We start from the raw sequence: 7,482 nt of genomic DNA on the forward strand, positions 1-7,482 counted from the left end.
TGGCCGTTCCGCTGCAGTGTCTTGTGCAAGTGACTCTGTTCCTGGCCGTGGCCTGGCGTCGGGAGCACGTCCACCCCCAGCCCCCGCAGAGGATTCTCTGCAGCTCCCTGCTCCCTTACACAACCACTCTTACACGCAAGGCGTGCAGACCATGGTGTTCTCCTTTTATAACGTCAGTTGAGTGGTACTCTGAGTATCCTGAAGTGGTGCCAAAAGGTGCACTGAAATACTGCCCAGCAAGGCTGCCTTGCCTTTCTTTTCCGTGGTGCCCAGCTCTGCTCCTCTAGCTCCAAGTTGCCGCAGCTGAAGAAAACGGCCAAGCAGCACCAACAGAGCTGCTGGGTTATTTGGCTGAGGCACCTTAGGAGAAGATAACGAGCAAGTGGCGCTGGCTGCAACCACTGCTTCTGCTATCCTGAAATGTGGGTTTCTCTTCTAGGCCAGAGTCTTCAGGGGCATCCCTAGTCAGCCAGGCTTCATGTGTGAAAACATAATTGTCCAAATTAACCAGTATAATAATTTAACTTGTCAAAAGACACAACGATCATCCCTTTGAGAACCTTTATGTCAATCATGACAACAGAAGAGCTGCTGCATGGAGTGGCTATGTGTCCCACATCATTCCTGTGAATGAACTTGTTTATTAACTTCTCCAGCTCTTTTCCCTGGTGCCAGATCCACATGATTACTTTTGCCATGTTCATCCTCCACTAAAAGGGTAAAAGTCTACGAAGGTAAGGCAGCCGTTCAGCATACAAATCCTACAACATCAAACAAAACAGGAATAGTAGACATCCAGTCAAGTTCAAATTAATTTTTATATACTCTTTAATACATAAACTCCTAAGACTCTGTAGTGTTTTATAATACAGTAATACAATAAAGTTTTATCAATACTGATGGTTTGTAAGGTAATATAAAAAACTTTGAAGTCAAATTTATGTCCCTTTTATTTCCTCAGGTTGTTGCATAATGGCCTTGCTAATGTAATAATATCGTTCTTGTTAGTAGTTCTGCTCAGACAATTGTTGTCAATCTAGGTGTGTCTGCCACACCCATTCTTGTTTTCTGGTACACAGCAGTACCTTAGGAATGTCGATGCTTCCTGCATTTAAAAAATATGAAGGCTTGCTTTAAACCATTATACATCTAATTTTTAGTTGAAGAACTGTATCTCCAATGGCTTGTAATTCAAATTGAAATATAGGTAAAGTTACTGCTATAGGACCAAAATACAACACAAGAATTAAAAATTTCCCTTCCAGGACCTTCTACCTTCCAGACAAGATTGGTGGTTTGCTTGTTTTTCATTAGTTTATGGGGTTTTTTGACCATTTGCTTTTTTTTCTATGGCATTTTCCATATGTTTCTTTCTTTACTTTTTTCCTATGGCTTCATCCTTCTAGTTGTTCTGTCGGATTAGATGGGAGCTTTTAAATGAATGGTTCATAATTTGTCCTAATAGCTTTTCAAACATAAAATTAGACTGAGTTATAACTTTTCAGGTTCTCCTTTTCCTCTCTTCGAGATGGGTGTGGCATTTCCCAGCACTACCTCTAGGATTTCTGCAAGTTATGTTACAAACCAATGCAATTTAGTTGTAAGTCTCAAAATAACCTGGTTTATTTACACAAGGAAAAAAAATGTTAAGCAAACATCCAAATTACCTTTATCCATATGTCTAGTTCAACCCTTATTTAGCCAGTTGTATGGCTAAAAAATCCCTATGTTTTTTTCCTTTTCCAGAATCACGTCAGTGACACTCTGGAGAAATCTATATTCATTAACATAACCTGATAAGCCTTCTGGACACAACATTCAGCTGAGTTTGGGAATAATACCAAAGTGTAGATGTTCTCTTCCAGCTCTGGGCTTCTCATGGCAGTGTGGAAGACGGCAGAGAACAGCCAGCCAGGCTGAGTGTTGGTTGCCTCTCCTGGGGAGAGCTGTGAAGTAGCAAGTGCACAAAAATGAATACTAAACTAATCGTAGAAAAGTGTGAATCAAACATTTCCCTTCTTTACTAAAGAAAACCCCTCTTATCTGGAGAAATGAAGGAATTAATAAACTGCAGATGTGAATTCAGAAGGTGTGCTTATGTGTAGGGTTGAGTAGATAACTACGTTTCAAAAGCAGTTGATTCAGATTATAAATGAAGGTCCAAAGGGACCATTAGCTTATCTAGCGCAAGGGTATTCACCTAGCAGCCTGTGACCTACACCCAGCTTTCTGGAGAGTTCTGACTGGCTCCCCAAATAGTTTTGAAAGCTGCTCAGTGCACTCACACACACCCAGATCTCCCATCACACTGTCCCACATCAGGGCCAAATGATTCACCCAGGGAGGTGCAGAATTCAGGTAGATACAATTGTGGCCTTTTCTGGTCTGTTCTGTTAAGTCTTATGAAATCATCTGGTCGTTCCTGTAGTGATATCAATCATTTGCAAGAAATCTCTGTATCGGATGACTCGGCATGTATCCGTTGCACAATGACTTGTTCTGTGTATGAAAGGGCTTTAGTTGTCATACCTAGGGCAAGCCAGATGTGTGCTGTTACTCAAGAGAAAACGTTTCTGTAGAGCCCCTTTGATAGGTATGCCTGGTGAAACAATATAACTGACTGTTTATAAAGTTTTAAAGGAAAATACGTATGGGTTGTGCCTCTGACAGAGAGCTGTTCTGTTAATCCTCCTAATCTCTACTCTTTCAAGAAGGAAGGGAAGATTTAAGGAGTTAGTGAAAGTCAAAATGATAGTGGTAACTGTAAAATGCAATGCTTGAAAACTCTAACATGCTGAATTGTGAATTGATATTGAAAATCCTTAAATCTTGCATCTGTGACACAAAGATGTCAGCTTGTTCCTTTGTTATCTTTATATTTTCAGAGGAAATGCACAGCTAGGACAGGATGTGCGTTTATATCTAGTCAGCATTATCTGTTGCCCTTCAAGCTCCATACCAAGTCTTATCTACTGTGTGCAAGTTTCATATTTTTGTGACCCCATGAAGATCAGCTGACTAGTGACATCAGGGAGATCTGTGTCTGGTGAACACTGCAAGAGAGGGTAGTTGAATTCTAGCATTCTTTTCCACATATTTTCTATTATTTAAAATATCTGGAGGAAGCAGCAAGTCTAAGAACTTTGTGTCTATCAGTTTCATAAACCATAGTGATCTGAATCCTGCAGAATTATGAGAAGCATGCCTAAAAGACATGGATAGTGGCTTAGTGCTTAAATAACAGTATGTGTTAAGTACTTTGCTATTTTTATTTTTTTTTCCTTTTATCCCAGAATATAGAATCATAGAATTACAGAATTATGGAGTGGGTTGGGTTGGAAGAGTCCTTTAAAGATAATCTAGTCTAGTTCCCAGTATAAATTCAGCAGGCCTTGGCTAGGTCAGTACTTGTCTGGGAAACCTCTTCAGGAATGCCTCTGTTAAAAACTTACCTGAGTTAATTGTTAAAATAACATGTATACCATGCCATTTTTGTATGGGTATGCATGGTGCATCATGAGTAGAAATAAAATACATATATTCACATTGTTTATAAAGATTCTGTATATGAAGATGTTACCTCTCCAGAGGTAACCCAGATTTTCACAAGCAAATATTCTGCAACCTGATTTGGGAAAACCTTTTGATTTGTGTTTTTTTTTGATAAGCAACAGTGAACATAGTGAACATAGCACATCAGGACATAGAATCATAGACTCATAGAATGGTTTGGTTTGGAAGGGACCTTAAAGATCATCTAGTTCCAACCCCCCTGCCATGAGCAGGGCCACCCTCCACCAGACCACGTTGCCCAAAGCCCCATCCAACCTGGCCTTGAACACTTCCAGGGAGGGGGCATCCACAGCTTCTCTGGGAAACCTGTTCCAGTGCCTCACCACTCTAACAGTAAAGAATTTCTTTCTAACATCTAATCTAAATCGACCCTCTTTTAGCTTAAACCCATTACCCCTCATCCTATCACTCCATGCCCTTGTAAACAGTCTCTCTCCATCTTTCCTGTAGGCCTCTTTAGGTACTGGAAGACCACAATTAGGTCTCCCCAGAGCCTTCTCTTCTCCAGGCTGAACAACCCCAGCTCTCTCAGCCTGTCTTTATAGGAGAGGTGCCCTCCTCTGGACTCACTCCAACAATGAAATGTGGTGGTTTTTCTAATTCTCTTTTACAGAGACTTCTCTACAGAGTCTGGAAGGGATTAAAGCTAAATTGGCAGAAGAAGTTTTTTGATCTATCCTACTATCAGTGCTGCAGTTCCAAGTATTATACATGCAGAAACATTAACAGATAGTTTTAGATTACTCCTCCTTTCAGGCCACGTAATCTTCCTGGAAAACCGTAGACCTATGGACCATATTATTGCTGGGAGAAATTATGTCTGACTGATAGGTTCATAAAATGTTCACTATAGATGAAAGTTTACTTCAGAGACTGGAGACAACCAGGGAAACATTCCACATGCAATTAAGATAATGTTAAGAGCAATAAAAAGTAGGAAAGCAGACAACCTAGAAATAATTCTTCCCAGTATGTAGGGGAAGATTTTTTCCTTCAAGAACTTTTCTTTTTCAAGCACATCCTTCCATCCATCAAGTGCATCTTCCATCTGTGCAAGACCATGTGTGCTATGTGGCACATTGGCTGTAACCGTGATGATTATAACAGCAACTTAAGTAGTCTCTTTGCAGACTCACGGATAAAGCAGCTACCAAAGCACATGTGCTACTGAAAGAGCACCCGGCCTCTGTCTGTTCTGTCATTTAAGTTCTTAAGACCAGCTTCATGCACAATCCACACCGTAAGCCTCAAACAGTGCCTGAGCCGCTGACTGCACAATGATTTGACTGAACAATGGAGAATGAAGTCCTACATTTGGCTTCAGGAGAACTAGATATCTGAAATCCTTTAATTATATGTTTGGTAACTTACCCCGGGCACATGTCTGTGTTAAAGAATCAACAAAAAATTTTATCATTAACTTAAAACATTTACAAGCAAGACATCATTAAGTCTTTGCAAAAAGCGAAATATAATTAAAAAGCATTTATTGTTAATTATTACTGTTATTACAGTCATGGGATCACTTATGCATTTAGTTTTCTGGTCTGTCTCTCCTTCTGAGCCTGCTAGCTGTGTTGGAGAGAATGTTCTGCAGCATTATTGCCATGATTTTTAAAGTGCTACCAGCTTTTTTCACTTCACATTCATGTTTTGTTTCCTCCTCTTGAGCTCTTACAGGAAATCTGGCAATGATTGTGATGCAGGATCAGCACAAATCCCTACTTTGTTTTTCTTTTTTTCTTTTTTTTTGCTGACAAGAAAAAGTTCAGAAAAACTTAGCTTGCAGTTTAGAGGACTGGATAAAATGCTGGGGGTCAAAGACAGGTGTGGGAGCTGCTCAGCTGTTCCACTATGAGACACTGACTCTGGGCACTGCTGGGGATACTACCACCTCCTTAAATCCAGTTCTTAAGACTGTTATATGCCTGTTATGTAAATAATAACTAGTAAATAATGTAAGACATATATGAGTAGTATTTTTGAATATGTCTTCCTGCCAAGAGGCAGCCAGTGAAAGATGAAAATAGAGGTCAGCTAGAGATGAAGATTTACCAAAGTAAATGCAAACCCGGGACCCATCTCTCCTGTAGTTCCATAAAAGTCTGTGCAATTGAGTAGCCCTGCAAACCTCTATTGACTGGCGAGATGTTGACGCATGGTGTGATGACTATTTTTTGTCAGGACCAGGACTCACTCACTTTTCAAGTTCCACAAGTTGAGCCAGTGCTTCTGGAACAGGATGAGGAGATGCAAAAGTGGGTATTGCTGTTACTGCCTGTAATTGGAGAACATGATATGAAGCCTGTTCAGCGTGAATTTTCAGACAAGCCAAGAGGTCCATCCAAACACATGTGAACATGTGAAATAATGGAAATTTCACAGAAGCAAGTAATAGTGGCTGCTTGAATTTTGCAAAGCAGATTTTTTCATGTCTTTGCTATTTGCAGTGATGTGGAGTAGTGTGATGGCTTGTGCAGGTGAGTTCCAAAGGTGTCCTCAGACAAGATGTCATCATATCTTCTGTACTCTCACTTTTCTTTCTTTCAAACACTGAGTTATTTCCTCTGTGTTGCATTCTGCACCCTTTGTTCTGGAGTAGAACTGTTACAGTTCTACTACTCTGATTTTGACTTTTCCCTCAACCAGCCAAACCCTAGGAGACCAAAGCCATAGGAAAAATAGGAAGACTGCCAGTGTCAAGGTAGGGCTAATATGTTTGTCTGATATAATGGTCTCCAATCTTTGCTGGCCCATTGTCAGCATAACATAGAAATAATATTCTGTATTCAAAATTTTACTTTGCCTTCATTGTTAGCTTCAAGAACAGCATCTGTGGAAAATAAAATATAGGACTGTAATATTAGAAGACTGGAGACTTCTGTTATTCATATTTCATCCAAAACACAGAAAAAGAAATATGTGTTAGTTAATAATTACAATTTTCAGCAAAAATGTGATCTCTTCAGGAGAATAGGAAATCTGAAGCTAGTAACAGTTTAGCTTTTTTTTTTTTTCAGTAGTTAGTATGAATTTATGACAGCTACGTTGTGTAGTCTAATATTAAAGCTATTCCAGTCTATTCAATCAATAAGCATTTAGCATTTTCAGAAGGTGGGCAGTTATCCAGCTGACTGTAGGCATAACCATTAGATTCTGAGTGCGGGTTGCAGATACCGAGTAGCTATATATCAATAACTGATACTGTATTTGCTGAACATTTTACAAAGTACTGTCTGATGAAGGCACAACTTGTAAGCCAGTATAGCTTCACTAACAGAAATAAAATCTAGGCAGGGGCTGATTGCTAATCACTACTGCTGACTCTTTAAATAATGGCACTGACAACAATGGGAAAGGTATTACTGTAAGATAGCTGCTCTAAGTCCTCCTCACATATCAAATGATGTTTTCTGATACAAGTCAGATAAAGATCTGACTCTTCCAGACTTCCATCATCATTCAAAGAACAGAGGGAGGCAGTCAGTCTGTTCAGCATTTGATTGTTGCAAGCAGATGTATGAGCACAGCTCTCCCTCTGCTTTTATGTAGAACACATTTAATGGCAGTTCAGTTCTTCCACCAGTCCTCAGAAGGTCAGTATTGCATTACAATATTTCTTTATCTACAGAGACCACTTGAGGTACTTATGTTTGGAGTTCATTATGGTACTAGGAGGCCCCTTTTTTCTGAAAACAGTTTTTACTCAAGGTGGGAGTAGACAGACATCAATCTCATCTTCCTGTGTGCTGCAGCAGCAAAGTGTATTTTGTTAAGTGAATAAATGCACTTAGACCAATCTACTTTTGTATTTCATCTGCAAATTCTTTCAGCAGTTCACAAACAATTTGCTACTGAGAATGCTTTGATGCTGAAATGACAGCTGCTTTTGAATTTCCAAGATGGACA

General features: G+C 39.7%; 1 long non-coding RNA gene across 1 annotated transcript; it reads left to right on the forward strand.

Moving 5' to 3' along the window:
• The first annotated feature begins 301 nt into the window (after positions 1–301).
• Positions 302–2,832, forward strand: LOC142599425 (uncharacterized). The gene is made up of 2 exons (XR_012832988.1): positions 302–734; positions 1,747–2,832. It is a non-coding gene; the product is annotated as an uncharacterized LOC142599425 (long non-coding RNA).
• The last annotated feature ends 4,650 nt before the right edge of the window (positions 2,833–7,482 follow it).

The sequence above is a fragment of the Balearica regulorum genome, chromosome Z, assembly GCF_011004875.1.
Source record: "Balearica regulorum gibbericeps isolate bBalReg1 chromosome Z, bBalReg1.pri, whole genome shotgun sequence".
Lineage (NCBI taxonomy): Eukaryota > Metazoa > Chordata > Aves > Gruiformes > Gruidae > Balearica > Balearica regulorum.